The following is a 22,272-nucleotide window of genomic DNA, read 5'->3' as shown; positions in this document are numbered from 1 at the left end:
GCCGATTTTGTGGTTAAATGTTTCTTATAGCTCAGCCACTGCAATAAAAATCTCTATTCAATAAAAAGACAGAAATACATGCCCAAGGAGTAATGTTATAAAGAGGTTTGATGCAGTGTTTTTGAAAACCTAAATATCTATTAATAAAGAGAAAACTAATTAGTAGAATTCAAGGTTTTAAATATGAAGTCACTCTCAATGCACTAAGGTGGAAATATTTGAAACATGAGTTGAAGAAATCTTTCCACAAAATAATATATACAGAATAACACTTGTGATATCATTCATATGATATGTATATACATATAAAGCTCTTACTATATGTTTGACACTATATGAAGGGAACTTCATGTACTATCTATTTTATTTCTTATCATGCTATATAAGTTGAGACTAAATAATCATAACTAGCATTACTAAACACTCATATTCTACAGACTGTTCAGTATTATTTCATGATAAAAATAGCCAATTCTTTTGAATGTTTAATGAGTTCCAGGCAATATTAGAAACAAATCATACAATCCTGAAATAGGTATTCATTTATCTCATAGATTCTTAGCAGCTATTTAACAATGGAAGTTCCGAAGAAATGGAAGTAAGGTAAACCCAAGATTGTTAGCAGCATTGTTTCAAGAGAATTCTCTCTATAGCAGATCTTTAATAACCTGGAGCTTATACACTCTCCCCGCAGGATAAACATCAAGTTCTCAATAGACATGTTCTGCTTAGTGCAGGGTGTCTACCCCATGAGTCAACCAGCTCTACCTAGACTGGCAGATAAATTTATACACAGGGCCACTGAGGAATCATAAGCATGTATCAACTCACCTCTGAAATGGTTGAAATTGGGGATCTGGGGCGAGAACAAGGTTATCAATCAAGAAGTTCATGCCTTCCCTATCTCCCTTACCATGAGAAACACAAGGTAGCAGCAAACAATTAATGGCAGCTATTGATTCAACTTGCATTTCAAAATTCCTTATTATTACTTCAATATATATATTTATGGGATACAGTGTGATAACTTAATACAACGTGCTAAGGTCAAGTGAGGTTAGTTCCAGTTCCTGAAACTTCTAAGAAAATTATCAACACAATAACTGTATATATTAATAGGGTACAGTATAGAATTGCAATAAATCAATATAATATATTCTAATCAAATCAGGATAATGAATATTTAGTCATTATATTACATTTGGAGTCTAAGAGCACTTCTATTCTATTTTCTCATAAAAATATAAAATAGATTATCATGAACTAGACTCACCCCACTGCTATAAATCACTATAACTTATTCCTTCTATCTAATCATATTTTGATACCTGGTAACCAATCTCCTTTCTCACTCCTTCCAGCCTCTAGCAACTATTAGTTGATATTCAGATCAATTTTGCTTTTAGCTTATGCATTTTATGGAGAACATAGGGAATTTGTCTTTCTGTGTCTAGCTTTCTTAGCACAACACTCTCCAATTTCATCCATTTTGTAGCAAATGATAGGATTTCACTCACTTTGTGACTTTATAATATTCCATTGGGTAAATATTACACATTTTCTTTATCTACTCATCTGAAGTTGGATATCTTGGTTGATTCCCTGCCTTGGCTATTGTAAATAATGCTGCAAAAAACATCTCTTTATTTTGATCATTTCATTTCTTCTGATTACATACTCAGTAATAAGACTGTTGGAGATCCCTACCTCTTAATATATATAAAAAACAAGTCCAATGGGTCAAGGGAAGGAAGTTTATATTAAATGTTAAATTGCCAGCTAGGCCATTTTGAAGTTCCTAGTTTTAATAGTTAGCTCTAGCACCTCATTCCAACTTCATGCTAAGGTGGATCCTGCGAGGCAGTGGTTAGGGCCCAACTCATGAATTTCCAGCACCCATGGGGAGACTTGGATTGATCTCCTGGGTACTGGCTTTAGCTTCTTCAGCTATTTTGGACATTTGGGGAGTGAACCAGCAGATGGGAGCGCTATCTCTCTTTCTCTCTGACTCCCAAATAAATTTTGGAAATTTAAAAATAGTAATTTAAAAAAAGAATCAGGACCTACTGTTGTGAGTTAGTGAGATTTGCCACCGCAGGTGCAATCCTGATAATGTGCCTGGGAAAGCAGTGGAGGATGACCATAGTGCTTGGGCCTCTACACTCACATGGAAGAAGCTCTGGGCTCCTGTCTTCAGCCTGACACTGCCCCGGCTGTTGCGTCCATTTGGGGAGTGAGCCAGTAGATGGAAGACTGATTTCTCTCTCTCTGTTCATGTGTGTGTATGTGTTTGTGTGTGTCCCTCTCTTCCTGTAACTCTGATTTTCAAATAAATAAAAAAAAAATCTTTTGAAAAAAAATCACAGACCTAAACATAAAACCAAAGTTATGAGATTTCTGGAACAAACACCAAGAGACACTTTAAGACACTGCCGTAGGCAAAGATTTTTTACATAAGACCCCAAAAGCAGAGGCTACAAAAGTAAAACTAGATAAATGGTTATACATCAAACTAAGAAGCGATGTACTGCAAAACAAACAACCCATAGAGTGAAGAGAAAACCTTTAAAATGAGCAAAATTATTTATACACTATTCACTTGATAAGAGATTAATATCTAGAAACTCAACAGCAAAAATCAACCCAATTTAGAAGTAGGAAAATGATATGAACAGAGATTTATCAATAAAACATACATAAGGTTGGGTGTTTGATCAACTTTCTAACCTATCAGTAGGATGCTCTTGTTTCTCATATCTGGGTGCCTGGGTTCAAGTCAGCTCCATTCTTGATTACATCTTCCTACTAATGTGCACCTTGGGAAGCAGGAAGGGATAGCCAAAGTAGTTAGAGCTCTGTCATCCACAGGGGAAGCCAGGATTAAGTTGTCAGCTCCCAGCTTTAGCTGGGCCCAATCCTGGCTAAATACTGTGGGCATTTGGAGAGTGAAACAGTTAATGGCAATGTGCTCTCTCTCTCTCTTTTTCCTCCAACCCCATTTGTGTGTATGTACATGTGCCTCTGAAGTAAATATTTTTGATAAAAAGAAGACATACAAATTGCTAACAAGCATATAGCTAAATGATCAACATCACTAAATCAAACCACAATGAAATATTACCTCACCCCAGTTAAATTAACTAGTATCAAAAAGTCAACAAGCAGCAAATGCTAAGGATGGGTAGAAAGAACTCTTATGCACTATTGGTGGGAATGTAAATTAGTACAGCTACTATGGAAACAGTGTGGAGGTTACTCCAGTTATATCTACAAATATTTCCTGAGTACCTGGGCTAGCACTTTAACACTTAATTTGCCTAGCACTTTAACAATTAATTTGCATTTGTAGATATGTATAGTTTACCAACAGCTTCTTACATGGACCTTTCTCTTTTTCTTATCCTTAAAAAAGGAACAAATTTTTAAGTAATACAGACAGTTTTCTCTTCCATTTTTCAGATGAAGATACTCAAGCTGACAAAAAGCACATGTTGTAAAGTGTGAGTGGAACTGGCACTTTGATCCAGGATTTTTTAATCCCTACACAATCCTCCTCCTCTTAATATGTTGATGCCAGTATTCACCACTAAATGCAGAAAGCTGCTGATTGCAGCTCATTTCAGTGAGCAGGAGGAAGTCAGTGGCCAAGGAAGTAAGTAATAAGACCTATATAAAAGGTTTGCTTATAGCTATGAAATGAAAACGACAGCAGAGAGAGAATTTATTCAGAAAAAAGCACTAGGGTTAGCTATATGATCATTAAGTACACTGAAAATAGATCTTTGGAAAAATTAAGAGTGGCAATGTGAAAGGGAAGAGAAAGAGGGGTTGGGACATGGGCTGGAGGGAGGATGGGAGGAAGTATCACTGTGTTTCTAAGTCTTTATATATGAAATACATGAAACTTGTTTAACTTAAATGAATTTTTAAAAAAAATTTAAAAGAAACAGTAAATTTATCAATGGGATTTACCAATAAATGATAGTAAGGAATAAAATAGAGATAATCTAATTTCGGAAAGAATTTCTCTGTGTTCAACAGCAATTTTCTCTGATTTCAAGACAATATTCTCTACTTGTAGCAAGATGATGAGCAATGTCGTTAGGAAAATCTTAGATTGGAGATTAAAATCAATGATTAAAAATAAAGGCTTAATTGTTACATACTTGGATAAAGTAGCCCTATAGGATTACTTAAGAGTTGGCTTTTTGTAGATACTCTTCTTTGCACCATCTCTCACATAATGGTTGAATTGGAATTACAAAGGAAATAAAGTCATTTTCAGGTCAAGGTCATAGTCCCCCTCAGCCAAATTAATTCCTCATTAGGAAGTATTTCTGGGCCTTTCCATGTGATGGAAAGGCATACAAATAACAAGAATTAAAAAACCAGTTAAATATTTTTTGACTATTAAAAAAACGATTACTTCACCCTGCTACTCAGCTTTTCTTCATAGGCATTTCCACTCTGTAACTTCTAAATGTGTCTTATATGTAGTTAAGAGTTTATTTTTACCATGGTAGCATTGTCATCCTCACAGTCTCTTGTTGGGATGACTTGAGAGACAGTATTTTGTCTCTGCTGTTATCAAATCTGCTATTACTGAGACTTTAAAATTCAACATGCTTGTCATTGAATTCACCCTGCAGATGGGTTCCAAGACTTTATGTCAGCTAGCTGAATGATCAGTCATTGTCATTCTGTCTGATAAATGTTGGATTGATTCAATTAATTGACCAATTTTATTAGCGCACACTCTCATAATTGAAATAAAAACTTATTCTGTCTATGTGGTGCTAAGGATTCTTTCATACCTCTGAGATGTGGCTAGGGGAAAAACCGAGTTGCAGAACAATGTTTCACATTCACTGGTGCACATTTGGTGTCTAGCACAGGGGACTCGGTGACTGAACACCAAACAGTCGAGAATTGTAGCCTGTGAGGAAAGGCGGGGAAAGTGTGGGGAATGAAAAATGGGAGAAGGGGGATATTCATGCTTTTTTCTAAATATTTCTGTGTGGTTTGAATCTTTTACAACAATAACATATTCATGTATGACTTCTGTGATTTTAAAAGGACAATAAAATAAAAGCTGCATTCAGGCAATGAGAAATGGGGCTTTTTACCCACAGTGTTATCTAAAGGTTAATTTTTGTGAAGTCAGTTAATGGTCTTGGTTTCTGAGACAAATTTTTGTTTGGATCCTTCACCTAGTAGTTCATTTCTCTGGGACATTTTCATTATTCTTCAATTATTTACCTTAAAATGTTTAAAAATATCGAATGTATTTGAGGTAGTAACTTGTCCTATTACACAGAATCTCTCCAGAATGTGAGAATACACTATTAAATATTTAAGGATAAATTCTTTGCAACTTTTCTCTAGTAATCTTTCTAGAGTGAAGATATCAAATATTTTGTTACAAAGATAATGTAACTAAGTTACTTATGAGATTTCCTTTCTTCTGCACAGCCATTTATCAAATTTTACAAATAGCTTAAATCTTGGCCTTGAGTCCCTAAACCATTTCTCTGTTTGTCCCTCCATCTCAGTTCTGTAGTTTATTGTTAAGTAGAAAGATTACGCAAATATACACTTGTAAAAAGGCACAGAGGAAAAAGCCAAAGACTCTCGGGCTTTCTTTCTGGGCCTCTGATGAGCTCAGCATCCTCAACTTAGACTGTCTTTTACGGTGTGAATCCCAGGGGCTTGTTCTCAGTCTCTTGTCCTTACACTTTTCAGAGTCTTGCCTTTACCGGCATCTACGTTATCACATGTACACTTAGTATGCACAAATCTGTATTTATAACCCACTTATAAGTATTCATTTCTTATGAATTCTAGAGTCCTACTTCTAACTGCACAGCAGACACTTACAAGCAGATGTCCCTTATGCACCACAAATTTACAGATTCTCAAAGTAGATTCATCTCTCTCCATTACAAATCTGTATTATTTGTATTGACCTAATAGTTCTTAACTACTAGGTTAACTTTTTATTATTATCTTAACTTAAAGTTCTTAACAGGAGAAATTTTATCCACAAGGGGCACTGAACATTTGTGATTGTCTCTGCTGGGGCTAAAGGGGCACTACTGGCATATAATGAGCATATCCAGGAGTGGCACTAAACAGCCAACAGCTAACAAGACATTCCCTCTAGCACAGAAGACCAAGTTTTCTGGCCTTCAAAGTCAACAGGGCCAGATTTGTGGAAAGGTTAGTCCACAACTGGTTGAGTAATTATTTAATGGTTAGTTAATTGTTAATTGATAAATATCTGAGAAAACAAGGAAAATGTCACCAACTTGAAATCATCTCTACTTTCTCCCTCTCTCTCACTTCCCACCTGTAGGTGGTCATCAGTCCCAGAGATTCTAGACACCTAGTCATCTCCACTTCAGGACTTCAGTTCACATTGCACCTTCAGTTGTATCACTGTTGTCTGCTATTCTCATCTCTTTCAATTTCCCTTCATATCAGGCTTCCTACTGCTACTTGAGAGAATTTCCCAAAATATAGACCTGCTCATTCACTTTCATATGAAAACCACCAATGGCTTCCCTTACCAATGAATATTGTGCAAGCTGCTGATCATGTTCTTTGTTTCCAAAATCTTGAATCTTAGCTCCCAGTGTCCCAAATCCTAAATACTTGAATAACAAAAGGACTCCTTGCTGTCTTTCTGCCTCCATGCCTTTGTGTATCAAGCAGAATGCTATCCCTTTACCCTATTCTTTTCCTGGTTAACTCATATTTGGTGCTCAAGACAGAGGTCATATGTAAATTTGTGAATGCTTTTTTTTAAATTAACCAGTTCAGGGCCGGTGCCATGGCTCACTTGGTTAATCCTCCACCTGCAGTGCCAGCATCCCATATGGGCACTGGGTTCTAGTCCCGGTTGCTCCTCTTCCAGTCCAGCTCTCTGCTGTGACCCGGGAAGGCAGTGGAGGATGGCCCAAGTGCTGTTTTTGAATTTCAAAAAAATTCATGCATGGGTATTTTTTCATAATGCACATTTCTATCAATGTTTGGAAGACCTTATGTGTGTTTTATAGCAATGCCTTAAAGCAGATTACTTTCATATATATCTTCCTTGTTAAACTGTTGGAAAACATACCCTGAACTGTGCAAGCAGAGTTTTCCTTTCCTATTTAAAGTCTGACTTTAAATGAGAGATGACTCATATAAGTGGTATATAAAAATCTTTGTTTTGGGGCCAGTGTTGCGGTGTGGCATGTTGAGCTACTGCCTGGGATGCTGGTTGAATCCTGGCTCCTTCACTTCTAATGCACTCCCTGCCAATGACCTGGGAAGGGTATTGGAGGATGCCCTGGGTGCTTGGGTCTTTGCCACCCTCATGGCTTCAACCTGGGTCAGTGCTGGGTGTTGCAGTCATCTGGGAGTGAACCAGCAGATGGAAGATACCTCTTTCAGTCTCTCTCCCTGTCTCTTCTTTTCTGTAACTATAACTTTTAAAATACATATGTTAGTATTTTTTAAAAAAAAATTTTGCTTGCTTGACATTTTTCTCCTGGTATAAATAATTTTATTATATTGTGAAATATGTGTATGAAATTTTGATACTCTGTGCTTATTTAATATCTATTAAACTTATACAGAGAGCATTTTCTAAGTACCAGTTACACTGAAGATGCTATAAATTTATTAAAATGCAAACCATTATCCAGACTTTATCTTTTAAACTATCAACCCTTTCAAGACAAATCAGTTTTCATGTGTCTTTTTTTTTCTACCAACTAGTAAAAGACTCTTTTCTGACAGCCCCCAAAAGACTTTATGTGCTTATTCAATTTCTGTTCCAACTTTACTAGGCAGTCCAATCTCCGGAAAGATTGGATCTCAAGACTGAATGAACTCTCCACATTCTCATTGGAAAGATAAACATGCACTCTATAAACTTCATTGGCCTAAACAAGAGAAACATCTGTTTAGACTCATGTGCGGCTTTTTGGCTGAGTTCAGCAACAGGGAGGCTTAGGAAGTATACTCATCAGCTGTGCTCTGCAGCACCCAAACATCACTGCTGGTCACAGTGATGTGCTGTAGAGATTACACAGCCTGGGAACAACTAAACCAGATAGCTAACCGTAAACCATATGGTAATGCTATCACCCTGTCCTCACATCTTCCTTGACAAATAATTTTAGGACATAAATAAACATGGAATGTAAAAGATTGTTCAAATAGATATGACCAGCAGATCATTCAAGTGCATAGAAATATATAGAACAAAACCTGGAAGAGCTTCCCAAGGGCTATACTCACCAATGCCTCTAGTGAGTCCTCCTTACCACATTAAAAGTACAAAATACTCCTCTTCAATGGTTACAAGTAACACCTGGAAAGTTCTCCCTATACATTATAGTAGGGAGCTGGGGACTCTGTGGGTAGGGCAGGAATGCTATTACGTGCCTACTATGTGACAGGCTCTGTGTGAAAACTCAGCTGGGCTCTCTTTATACAATAGCACTATGAAGTAGGTTCATTATCTTCATTTGATAAAAGAGGGAACTAAATCTTGGAGAGTATAAATATCTTTCTGAAGGTCAAAAAGTCACAAAAATGACAAAATTATAAACTTAGATTCCTTGATATGTACCCATCATAGATTGATTGTGATATATTTTATGGTGCTCTTTAATCAGGTTCATTGCCATTTATGTATAGGTTTACTTGCAATAAAAATGTGACAGAAGTGAAAGAGTCTGCGTTCAACTTTATGCTAACCTTTATGAAGGAATTTTATGACTCCATTTTACATGTTTTTATTATATATGGTTTTATTATATAGCATATAATATACATATAACTGCAACTTAAAGTCCTACTGATCATTTTAGTAATAATATTTTTAATATAATTCATTCCCTATAGGATTATAGATATGTGTGCATGTGTGGGTAGTTATCTATCAGGTTTTATGTGTTGTGATTTCACAGAAAATCCCTGTTTGGTTTTCATTTCACATTAAAAATTTGATAATAAAAATAAGTATTCAAAGACCAGAATTCACTACTTTTCTACCTGAACCATGGCTGTGTCATTCAGATTCAAACTAGAATACATTTTATTCATATATGTGTACATATTCATGGATACTATGTAATGTCTTGATACATGTATTTATTGTGTAATATTCAAATTAGGGTAAATATATCTACTTCCTCAAATACTCATATTTATCATCATTTTAAAGTGAAAATATCCAAAATCTTTGCTTCTAGCTTCAAAACAATTATGTATAAGAGATATGATTGTTAGTTATGGTCACTCTATTGTGCAACTGAACATCAGAATTTTTTATCTAACTGTCACTTGGTTCCTGCTAATCAACCTTTTCTCATCTTCCCTTTTTCCTGTACCCATAGGTTTTTCTGTGTTGTGTTTTCATTTCCATTTTCATTTGCTTAAAGAAATATTTTTAAGTTTCCATTGTACTTTCTTTCTCAATCTGTTAATTGTTCAAGGGTATATTGTTTAACCTTCATGTATTTGTATTGTTTGCAAAGTTTTTTTTGTTGTTGATTTCAGTTTCATTTTATTTTGGTTAGAAAAAGATACTTTACATTATCTCAATCTTTAAAGACTCGTTTATTTATTTTATTTTGTAAGAGAAACGGGGCTTGGGAGAGAAACAGAGAGAGAGAGAGAGAGAGAGAGAGAGCCTTTCATTCCCATGTTCACTCACTAAATGTCCACAACAGCCAGGTCTGGGACAGACCCAAGCCAGGAGCAAGAAACTCCATCTGGGTCTCCCATATGAGGGGCCCAGGCACTTGTACCATCCTCCACTTCCTTCCCAGGCACATTAGTAGGGATCTGGATCAGGAGCCACGCAGTTGGGACTCAAACAAGTGCTCTGATGTAGCATGAGAATCATGCAAATGGTGTCTTATCCTGCAACACCACGATGTTGGCTCCAATTTTTAAAATTGCTGACACTTGTTTTGTGAACTGCTATCTGATTTATTCTGGAGAATGTTTCATGTGCTGTTGGGAAGATTATATACTGAACACATTGGGTAGAATAATCAGTAGGTGTCTGTTAGGTTCTATCAGTCAAGGGTATATTTTGATTCTACTGCTTCTTTGTTGATCTTCTTAGATTACCTATCCACTGCTGAAAGGGGATAGGTAAAGTGACCCACTATTTTTGTATCAGAGTCTCTATCTTTATGTCTACTAATGTTTACATATTTGAATGCTCTGATACTCTATACATATACTCATATATTTGGAAATGTTATTTCCTCTTGCCAAGACATCATTTTAAAACAACTTTTCTTTTTTTATTTTTCTGATTTTGTCTTAAAACCTATTTTATCTAATGTACATGTGACTACTCATATATTCTTTTGGATTCCAATTTCTGGAATATTTTATCCCATGCCTTCATATCCAGTCTATGCATGTCCTTAGAGGTATAATGAATTGCTTGTAAGTGCAATATAGTTAAGTCTTGATTTTTACTCATTTAGACACTCATTGTCTTTTATTACAGAATTTGATTCACTTACATTCAAGGGAATTATTGATAGGTAAAACCTTAATACTGCTATTTTGATGCTTATTGTACTTTGTTTTATTTTTCCCTTATTTACAATTTTCTTCTGTGGTTAAGTAATTTTTTTCCTGGTAGCATGTTTTAGTTTATTATTTATTATTTCTGATAACTTTATTACAGAGTTTTGGCTGTGGTTACCACGAAACATCTTGTGGTTATAACAATCTATTTTGAAATGAGAGCAACTTAACATTGACTATAAATATCAAAAAAGAAACAAAAAAGAAAAAGGGAAAAATTCCTAATAAAAACTTTGCACTTCCTCCCATTTCTTCTAACATTTTGTAATTTTGAGTTCCATGTTATGTATTTCTATAATGCCTATATTACAAGGTATTGATGTAGTTATTATTTTAAATTGTTTTTTTAGTATTCATTCTAAAGATTTGAATGGTTTATGCACCATGATTATTACAGCATTCTAAATTTATCTGTACAGTATGCTTTCCACTGAGTTTTCTATCTCCTGATATTCTCTTGTTTCTTGTTGCTTTTTTTTTTTTTTTTTTTTTTTTTTTGGACAGGCAGAGTTAGACAGTGAGAGAGAGAGAGACAGAGAGAAAGGTCTTCCTTTTTCCGTTGGTTCACTGTGCTGATCCAAAGCCAGGAGCCAGGTGCTTCCTCCTGGTCTCCCATGCGGGTGCAGGGCCCAAGCACTTGGGCTATCCTCCACTGCCTTCCCAGGGCCACAGCAGAAAGCTGGACTGGAAGAGGAGCAACCGGGACAGAATCCGGCGCCCCAACCAGGACTATAACCCGGGTGCCGGCACCGCAGGAGGAGGATTAGCCTAGTGAGCCTTGGCGCCGGCCTCTTGTTGCTTTTTATCATTTCTTTCTTTCAGTTTGAAAAATTCTTTTAGAATTTCTTGTATATATTTTTAAAATTGAATACCCAGGTCACTTCAATGTAAGTAAGAATAAGGAACAATGTGGTCTAAACAAATGGTTTGCATACTTTTTTAATAAATGTTACTGTTTTTTAAAAAGTATCATTTATTTGAAAGGCAGAGAGAGTGATAGATATAGATATAGATATAGATATTTCTCTCTCTCTAATTTAACATACAGCCCACAAAACCCTCTAGACTCAGTTCTTTCAATAGAGTTTTAAAGGTCCAGAGAAACATTACTAAAATTCTTAAGAATTAAAAGTGACTTCTCTAGTTGCAGTTTGGTTTTGTCCATAGAAACTAACTCTCTGTATCCTAAATAGGCCAACTTTATTTTATTTTATTTATTTTATTTTATTTATTTTTTAAGGTTTTATTTATTTGAAAGAGAGTTACATACAGTGAGAAGGAGAGACAGAAAGGTATTCTATCTGCTGGTTCACTCCCCAAATAGCTGCAATGGCCGGAGCAGGGCTGATCCAAAACCAGAAGCCAAGAGTTTCTTCTGGGTCTCCCCACATGGGTGCAGGGGCCCAAGCACTTGGGCCATCTTCTACTGTTTTCCTAGGCCATAGCAGAGAGTTGGATCTGAAGAGGAGCACCCGAGACTAGAACCGATGCCCATATGGGATGCTGGCACTGCAGGCAGAGGATTAACCTACTGTGCCACAGCACTGGCTCCAATAGGCCAAATTTTAAATAGTTTAATCATTGATAGCAAGGATAAGCAGAGAATGCCAACCTTTTGTTTTTGAGAGATCTTCCTTTATACTGTGGGATAAACAGTAGGAAACACTTTTCCTACTATCATGGGATTAGAAGCAGGAAACAAATAGCAGAAAAAAGCATAGAGGACCAAATTCTACCCTGGCCTACTGAGCTTACCAGACAACACAGGATGCAGATGAATACTTGAAACTGAGATCTCAACAGATAACAGATAACCCATAAATAACTCATAAATTCTAATACAACAAGGTTTCCTTTCTTGAAGTTTTTACTTCAGTTAATCTTTTAATTGGCTAAATTAAATTTTTAAGCTATTTTTTTCTATGGAAAGTTACGCTAAAACAACTTTCCCAAACATTTATATATTCAGGAATGTCTTCAAAAAGGAAAAAAAAATCTAAGTACAAATTTTAAATTGCTAATTCTCCTTTCAAAATTATGTCAAGAAATTTCCATTGTTTACTAGCATATTTTAAATTTTTTTATTTATTTTTATTTTACAAAACTCAGTCTGGGCTGGCCTTGTGGCTCATGGGGTTAAGACACCATCTGCAACATCAGTATCCCCCGTGAGCGCCAATTCCAGTCTGGCTGCTCTACTTTCCTGCTAATATGCCTGAGATGGCAGTGGAAGACAGTCCAAGTGCTTGGGCCACTGCTAGCCATGTGGGAAATGCAGATAAAGTTCCAAGATCCTGGCTTTGGCCTGACCTAGTCTCATCTGTTGCAGTTTTTTGAGAGTGAACCAGTGGATGGAAGATCTTTCTCTCTCTCTCTCTCTCTGCCTTTTTAAATAAATAAATAAATAAAAACATATCTTTCATTGTTTTCTTGCTAAGTAGTTTAGCCTACTGTAGCAGACATAGTAGACTGATACTGACAACCTACTACACTACCACAGCACTCTTCTAGTACTATAGTACCTTACTGCACTGCTAAGGCTAGAAAGCTACAAATTGTGTTGCTGAACCACTGTGCAACTATGTTTCTAAACAGGAGATACATTTCACCAATTAGATTCACTTATATTAAGATGGTGGAATTAAGAAGAAGGTTATTTTCCTTCTGTTTTGACTGTTGCTATGAACCAACACAGTTACTAATAGATACATTTCTTGAAACAGAATTCCAGAATGGAGTGACCAGCCATAGGAGTGTTAAGCTGCAGTTGTGGAAGCTCTTATCTGCAAGATGCAGCTACAGCAATGCATTCTTGAAGTTTAGAAAACTCCAGATGTGACTCACTGAGTCTTCCCCTTCCTGATTGTGACATCAGTCCTAGTTTATTCTGTGGATCATGTCAGTGATGTTATTCAGAAATTTTTTACTAAAAGGCTAGCCTAGAGCCTACCCGATACATTCCAAAAGTAATTCCTGTATCAACCCTTTTCTTTTTAGCATAGTTGCAATATTTTCTGTTTCCCACAGCTAATTCTTGGCTGGTACACTTTTATAGATGATTTTACAAATATGTTTCATTGTTATTGTTAACTTTGTATGACATGAAAAGAGCAAATTTAGCTTAATATTTATAAATGTGGTCTTGTTAGCATTAACACAGTTATATTATTTGAACCAAGCTCAAAGCTTTATCACAATCATTATTACAGTTTTTCAAGACTACTTTCTTGCAAGTATGTCCAGAATTCTTTAGTGTGTTTATGCATATCCATGATTCATCCCTTGTGTTTACCTCTGGGTTTGCTGAACCAGTAACTCTATGGCTCATTTGTGTCACAGAGATGTTTCTCTGAGCTGGAACTCTATTCACAGTGCTTAAGTCATCCCAGTAACCATCACTTAGATGTGGAGAAGAGTGAATAAATAAAAACAAAATTTTGATCTTGATGCTTTTGAGCTAAAATTGTTACCTTAAAGTGCTGTGGATCTATTATAACACAAGGCCATGAATTTGGAACATTGCTAATCCCATAAAAGCTGGAACTTAACTATGCCTTGCTGCCAGAAATCCACATCCTAAATCTTACAAAGTAGATTATGTTAAAACAGAGAGAGATGTGCTTCAATGAAATTCAGAGACTCCTGATACATCTCTGATACTTCTGTACTGAACAAATAATAACTCCTGGCTGCCTAGCTTGAGATGATTACATAGTAGTGACCTCCACAAGAAACTGGTATACACAGTAAATGCTGTAGAATATGGTTGTTCATGTGAGATACCCATTGAACTCTGCTGTGCCTGTTTTTGGCCAACAGATACTTGAAATAGCTTATGGAAAGGATTCCAGTGTCTCTATATATACTAAAGTCTCTTGAAGTATCTTTAAATTCCATGCAAATAACAATTGCAGAGAAGACACAAACCAGAGAGCATGTAGGCTATCTTAATCAAATGGTATATTTTAAGTTTTAGCTTCAGTTCAGTTAGATCACATTGTTCCAATCTTCCTTTTTGAAAAGATTGCCGGTTTTCTTATAGCACTATTTTCTGCATGAGTTTTCTTGTCCCACAAATAAAAAGAAAGACTGATTTTGCTTCTCTTCTATTTTTTTCAATCTCAGAAATGAGTTATTCAAAATAATAAAATAATAATTGGATAATTAGTATCTGTTTTCTATATTCATTATCCTCTCTATTATTTTTGTTTCATTTCTCTTTCCTTTCTCTTCTTTTTTTTTCTTTGAAAGATAGATAGTGAAAGAGAGATTGATAGACACAGACAGGACTCCTGTCTTCTGGCATTCCTCCAAATGATTGCAACTTGACAGATGAGCCAGACTGAACATGAGAATAAAGAACACAATCTATGTCTCCCAAGGTGGTGACAGGGAACTAACAATTTGAGCCAGCATTTGCTGCTTCCCAGGGTTCATAGTAGGAGGAAACTGGATTTGGGAATGGAACTGTATCCCCAGATACTTCAACATGGAACACAGGTATCCCAACTAACATTTTAACCACTATGCCAAATGCCTACTTCCTGAAAAAGCCTTTAAAATCTGTCTCCTATCTCACTCCTTTCTTTTTTTAGTGGGGACTTTAATTCAATAACTACAAATTTATTTTCTAGGATTGCTTATCTCAACTAAGTACTTTTAATTTCATCTAAATCCCCTCTCAGTTTGGCTTTTTCCTCTAATCTTTAAATCATCATGCTTAGTTTTCATTAAGACTAAAATTTTTCTCATGTCACTGAGAATGTTCTTCTTAATCATAAAAGGGACATCAATACCAATTTTGTACTTTGTTCTACTTTCAGAGTAAATAGAGCTAATGTTCTCCTGTTGTGAATTGAGCCGCGATGAACATGGGGTATACAAATAACTCTTTAATACACTTAATCCATTTTCTTTGGGTAAATTCCCAGGAGTGGGATTGCTGGCTCATAAGGTAGATGTATTTTCAGATTTCTGAAGTATCTCCATACTGTCTTCCACAATGGCTGTATCAGTTTACATCACCACCAACGGTGGATTAGGGTAACTTTTGCCCCACATCCTCACCAGCATTTATTGTTTGTTGATTTCTGTATGAAAGTAATTTTGACTGGGATGAGATAAAACCTCATTGTGGTTTTGTTTTGCATTTCCCTGATGACTAGTGATCCTGAGCATTTTCTCATGTGTCTGTTGGCCATTTGGATTTCCTTTTTTTGGAAAATGCCTGTTCAAGTCCTTTGCCCATTTTTTAACTGGATTGTTTGTCTTGTTGTAGAGTTTCTTGAACTCTTTATAGATTCTGTATATTAATCCTTTTTCAATTTCATAATTTGAAGATATTTTCTCCTATTCTGTTGGTTGCTTCTTCACTTTGCTGAGTGTTTCTTTTGTAGTACATAAGCTTCTTAGCTTGATGCAAAACCATTTGTCTATTTTTGTTTCATTGTCTGTGTTTCTGAGACCTTTTCCAAGAAGTATTTGCCTATGCCAATATCTTGCAGAGTTTCTCCAATGTTTTCTTCTAGTAATTTGATGGTATCAGGTCATAGAAAGACCAGTTTGTTCTACTATTTTTTTTTACTTATTTTTTTCTAAAACAATTCCTTGGCTCTGCATCATGAAGATCATGTTCATAATTGCAACTGGCCAACTCTGAAGGGTAAACATCCTTTGATAATTTTATTATGTTGTTCTTTTGCTTTGTTTTGTTTTGCAAATAAAATATAACTCCTCAAATTTATTTTTGTTAAAGATTTATTTATTTATTTGAAAGGTAGAGTTGCAGAGAGAAGAAGAGACAAACAGAGAGAGAGAGAGAGAGAGAGAGAGAGAGAGAGAGATTTTCCATTTGTTGGTTCATGTCCCAGATGGCTGTAATGACCAGGACTGGGCCAGGCCAAACCAAGAGCCAGGAATTTCATCCAGGTTTTCCATGTGGGCCATCTTCCACTGCTTTCTCAGGCACACTAGCAAGGAGCTGGATCGGAAGTGGACCAGCCAGGCCTCAAACTGGCACCTATATGGGATGCCAGCACTGCAGGCCATGGCTTAACCTGCTGTGACACAGCTATGGTCCCAACTACTAAAATTAACTGAAGCCAAAAATTTAAAATACTTGCAGCCAAAGGGATTCTCTCATGTCTGTTGTGTCTGCTATGCTCTGCTTGTTGATTTTTTCTGAGACAGCTTTCACCCATGAGTCTGAAACTGTTGGCAGTATGTCTGATATTTCACATGCCTTTTAGTACCAAAAGAGCTAAATATTTTCTCTGAATCTATTTTTAATACCAAGAAAGGATTGTGATGGATATTGAACCTCTGTTCCAACCACTTTTGACTGAGTATTGAGTACTTGGTACCAATATTGAGGCTAGACACATGTGCTAGAATTAGATAATGTAAATAAGTAAAGAACAATGTTCCATATGAAGAAAAGTGTTGTTCTCAGAGTAAAGAAAAAGAGACTATCTGTGCTCCCCTTCCCCAAAAGCTAAGGTGACGCTCTAATCTTCAGGACCTCAGAATGTAACCTTATTTGGAAATAAGGTTGTTGCAGACATAATTAGCTAAGATGAGGTCATATTGGAGTAGTGTGGGTTCATAATTTAATAGGAGTACAACAGATTTTCTTTTTTTAAGACTCATTTATTTATTTGAAAGGTTTACAAAGATTACAGAGATGCAGAGGCATGGAGAGAGAGAGAGAGAGAGAGAGAAGTTTTATATCCTCAAGTTCACTCCCCAAATTACTGCAACAGCTGAAGCTGAGCTGATCTGAAGCCAGGACTCAGTTGCAGGGGCCCAAAGACTTGGGCCATCTTCTGATACTTTCCCAGGCCACAGCAGAGAACTGGATCAGAAGTCGAACAGCTGGGACTTGAACCGGCACATATATGGGATGCCAGCACTGCATGGAGTGGCTTCACCCACTATACACTATATCACAGTGCTGGCCCCAGAGTTTTTTTTTTTTTTTTTTTAAAAAAACACTGCTACAAGTAGAAAGCCATGAAAAAAGCAGAGACTGGAGTACTGAAGCTATAAACCAAGGAGGATCAAAGATTGATGACAAACTACTGGAAGCTAGGACGAGGCAAGAAAGGATTCTCCCACCTTGATATCAGATTTCTGGCTTCCTTGATTGTGAAATAATACATTTCTGTTATTTTGAGCACCCGGTTGGCTGTATTTTGTTAAGGAAGTCTTCGAAAACTAATATAGGTGCTGGACGGAGACATTTATAAATTTGTACTTCACTGATATCGAGGGAATATATTTGGATGGCAGGAGAAGGAAAAGGCAAGAAAACCAGTTCATCATTTCCAAATAATGCATCACTTGAGAATAATATGTTGAATGCACTCAAAAATCTACACAATGGCCAGAAATCACTGGGTGGGTTTGGGGACATTCCAAGGAAACAAGAGAAAGGATCATAGAATGTGAATATGGACCCATTTAAAGAAAACATAATGCATGATTTGTACTGAAGGAGGCTTAATCTTATTCTATTTCAAATATTAACTCTAATTTCAGTATTTACTTGTATTTAGTTGAATGAACTGTCTTTATTATAGATGAAATAGAAAATGGTTTAAACATTTTATAACATTTTTCTGTGCATAATGAAGCTGAGCAAACAATCCTTATGGGTCATATTCTTTTTATCACTTTTCTCTAGATTCATAAAGGATAATCATTTCTTCCTTGTTCTACTTAAAGAACAGTAAAAAAAAGTTTTAAAAGGCAAATATTGTCCAGCTAGTTATAGGTATTCTTCCTTATTGCAGATGAGACTTGTAATGGTTGAGAAATGTCCAGTCCATCTCTACCAATGACCAGCTGTATGAATTTTAGCTATATCTTGGTTTCATCAAGCTGTGGGAAATAAACCCTCATCAGAGAATTGTCAAAATGGAATGAAAATTTTATGTGAATGTTAATTGTGGACAATAAATACTCCCTGAATGTTCACTGGTGAGAGCTACAAGTGCTTTTGGAAAGGGAGTAAAGGTGGGATTCTGGCTGTGTGGAGAACCATGGTCACTGCGAAATAAATAAAAGGCCAAGATGAGACAGTGATAAATTTTAAATGGTACAGCCACTTTAAAAAAGACAGTTTGTCATTTCTTACAAAGCTAAACGTAGTTTTAACATATGATCCAACAATCACATTCCTAGGTAAGCAAATGAGTTGGAAACTTATGTCCAAAAATACTTGTCCATGAATATTTCTAGCAAATGTATTCACAATTGCCAAAAGTTTGAATCGACCACATGTCCTTTCCTAGTGAACCAACAAATGAACTGTGATATATCTTTTCAATGGAATATTTTTCAGAAACAAAAATAAATAAATAACCAAGCCACAAAAGACATGGAGGAAACTCAAGTGCAGGTTGCTAAGTGAAAAAGCCAAGCTGAAAAGGCTAACTGCTAATTTGAACTATATGACCTTCTAGCAAAAGTAAAACTATGGAGACAATAATAATTCAGTGGTGGTCAGGATCTAGGCAGAGAGGAACAATATGAACAGGCAGAACACAGGGAATTTTTATGGTGGTGAAAAATTCTGAATGATATTTACAATGTTTGATACATAACATTTTCAAAATTCATAGAACTGTAAAACAGAAGATGAAACCTAATGTTAACTGTGGACTTCAGTTATAACAGTATATCGGTACTGGTTCATCAATTGTGACAAATTAATCATATTTATCAAGAGGATATAGAAGGAATCATGGGTAGGGTAGAGGGAGGCTGTGAGAATTATGCTTCTAATAAATTGTTCTATAACATAAATCAGTTCTAAAAATTAATACAAAGCAAGCTTGAAGTAATTTGGAAGTAGGTCCATGATTATTTCACCCAGTTTGACATTGCATTGAGACTTTCAGTAGAACCACAGGATAACTTGTGCAGATATATTTTTGTTTATTAAATACACTTTCTAATTTTGTTCCAAAATAGATTGAATCTTGCTGGATGATGAGGATAGGATGCCAGTCCCAGAATGGTAAGTAAATTGTGTAGGGTCTTGACACTGGATGTTGAGTCTTGTTTTGCTGATGGTATGCTCCTCTAAACAGTCTTAGGAGATAGTACTAGGGAACACCTTGAGTGCCCCTTTGTTTATCCCATTTGGAAGAATGCTTTTCTGAAGCCCTGCAGATATTTAAACCATACCTTTTCTGATCTCAGAGATGTCAAGGGTCTCCTTCCCCTAATTTAAGACCAAGAGATATCTTCCCTAAGAAGTCACTTTCTGGAGCCAGCACTGTGGAGTAGTAGATTAAGCCCCCACCTGCGGTGCTGGCCTCCCATTTGGGTACCAGCTGCTCCACCCCCAATCCAGCTCCTTGCTAATGGTTTGAGAAAACAGTAGGAGATGGCCCAAGTGCTTGGGCCATTGTACCCACGTGGGAGATCCAGAAGAAGCTCCTTGCTCCTGGCTTCAGATTGGCCCAGCTCTGGCCACTGCAGCCATTTGGGGAACAAACAAATGAATGGAAGACCTTCCTCTCTGTCTCTCCCTCTCTCTCTGTCTATAACTCTGCCTCTCAAATAAATAGAAAAAATCTTTTAAAAAAAAGTCACTTTCATTACTTCAGTCACACAAGCATTTGTGAAGAGCTTTACTTCTCTCATTCCAAATTCCAGATCTTGTTCTTTTCTATTACAGCATATTCACACTTCCATAAGCTTTTTTCTTCAATCCCATTAGTTTTATTTAATTTTATTTATTTTAAGAATAGCTTATTATGCCCATGAGAGTATTTCAGGCATGGAAAGCCAAGACACTCTGGGGAAAAAAAAATCCGCAGGTGAGATCCCAGTGGAAAGAATGGGTCATCACAGAAGGAGGTACCTTTCTCTGAAGGGAGGACAGAACTTCCACTTTGACCATGGACTTGTCTAAATATGATCAGAGTCAGTGAACTCAGGGGGCTTCCATAGCCTTGGCAACTCATGACAAGAGCCTAGGGTGATTACTGATGCCATAAACAAGAGTGTCAATTTGTTAAGTCAACAACAGGAGTCACTGTGCACTTAATCCTCATGTAGGATCTCTGTCCTTAGTGTGCTGTACATTGAGATTTAATGCTAGAACTAGTACTCAAACAATATTTTTCACTTTATGTTTCTGTGTGGGAGCAAACTGTTGAAATCTTTACTTAATGTATGCTAAACTGATCTTCTGTATATAAAGAGAATCGAAAATGAATCTTGATGTGAATGGAAGGGGAGAGGGATTGGGAAAGGGGAGGGTTGCAGGTGGAAGGGACGTTAATGGGGGGAGAAGCCATTGTAATCCATAAGTTGTACTTTGGAAATTTATATTCATTAAATAAATGTTAAAAAATGCAAAAAATAATAGCTTATTATTTAATCTTTTATCCTTTATGAAATTGACAATCTAAGGAATATGGTTCAATAACAAAACTGCTATCCTCCACAGACTCAACAACAATGATTTATGGATGCTAATAGCTCTTCACGTCCTCCACTTTCATCCTTGAGAAAGCAGTAAGCCATTTCCTAGAAAACAGAGTTGCTACATTTGTTCTGAATCACTGATGGTCTTGACAAAGAAGAGAGTGGCCTATGACTTATATACATTTCTTTCATTGGTAAAATCTACCTTTTCTTTTGAAAGAATAATTATGTAATTACATAGACATACTTAGAGAAGGCCCCAGTAGAATAATCTTAGAGGTTTAAGTTTCAGTATATCCCAAGTTATAATGTATATTTTATTTTTTGTATTTGAAAAATGGTGGTACATGACAGGTGTTTATTTTGTTTTGTATTATAAAATATAGTTAGCACACCAAATCTATGATTTTTATGGACATTATTAGTTGGAGACATTAAAAGAATAATGGGAAGTAATTGAAGGGAAGTAATATAGGTAATACATGACTAAAGCAAACCCTTAGAGAAGTAAATCAAATTATGAAGTTTGGGAAACACAGATTTCAATAAATAAAAAAGGCACATAATAAATTTTCCTAATAAACTTTGATAATAAACTTTGGAGCAGCTGGGACTTCAATTAACACTCAAATATGGGATGCCAATGTCACAGATGGAGGCTTAATCTGCTGCACCACAATGTCAGCCCCAGAGATTAGTGTCCTTCTAAGAGCCCCAAGAAAGCTTGCTTCTCTCTGAAGATATGTGAAGAAGTCCTCAGTATGAAGCTCACAAGTGGGCCTTCACAAGAATTCAAGCATGCGAACACCCTAATGCTGGACTTCCAGCCTCCAGAACTGTGAAGAACACATGGAAAAATAAGTTTCACATAATCTCAGTCATTTGTGGAATAAAGATTAATGGGTGATCTCATAGAAGTTAAGAATATGATGGTGATTACAAGGGATGCTGAGGGAAGTGGAAAGAATTGACGGGTTAAATTTAATTGACAGGATCCCTCATATGGATCCTAGGAAATTCCAGAAGACATCGAAACAGAGAAAGTTTTAAAAGGCCTTCTTAATGAAATAATAGCAGAGCACTTCTCCCTTCTGGATGGAGAAAGATAGAGGCATCCAAGTTCAGGAAGTGCACAGAACTCCCAATAGACAGGACCAGAAAAGAGCCTTACCTAGACACATAGTGGCAAAGCTCTCCTCAGTAATACATAAAGATCCTAAA

The 22,272-nt window shown here is 36.2% G+C and overlaps 1 long non-coding RNA gene across 1 annotated transcript in view; it reads left to right on the top strand.

The window, feature by feature from the left end:
- LOC127493013 (uncharacterized) overlaps positions 1 to 21,840 on the top strand; it is a 68,610-nt gene extending 46,770 nt beyond the window's left edge. Inside the window, exons 4-5 of the long non-coding RNA XR_007922898.2 lie at positions 19,585 to 19,630; positions 21,074 to 21,840. This is a non-coding gene — a long non-coding RNA (uncharacterized lncRNA). The remainder of the gene's footprint in view (positions 1 to 19,584; positions 19,631 to 21,073) is intronic.
- Positions 21,841 to 22,272: the final 432 nt, after the last annotated feature.

This window comes from Oryctolagus cuniculus, chromosome 5, assembly GCF_964237555.1.
Source record: "Oryctolagus cuniculus chromosome 5, mOryCun1.1, whole genome shotgun sequence".
Taxonomy (NCBI): Eukaryota; Metazoa; Chordata; class Mammalia; order Lagomorpha; family Leporidae; genus Oryctolagus; species Oryctolagus cuniculus.
This window is presented reverse-complemented; position numbering and strand designations above follow the sequence as displayed.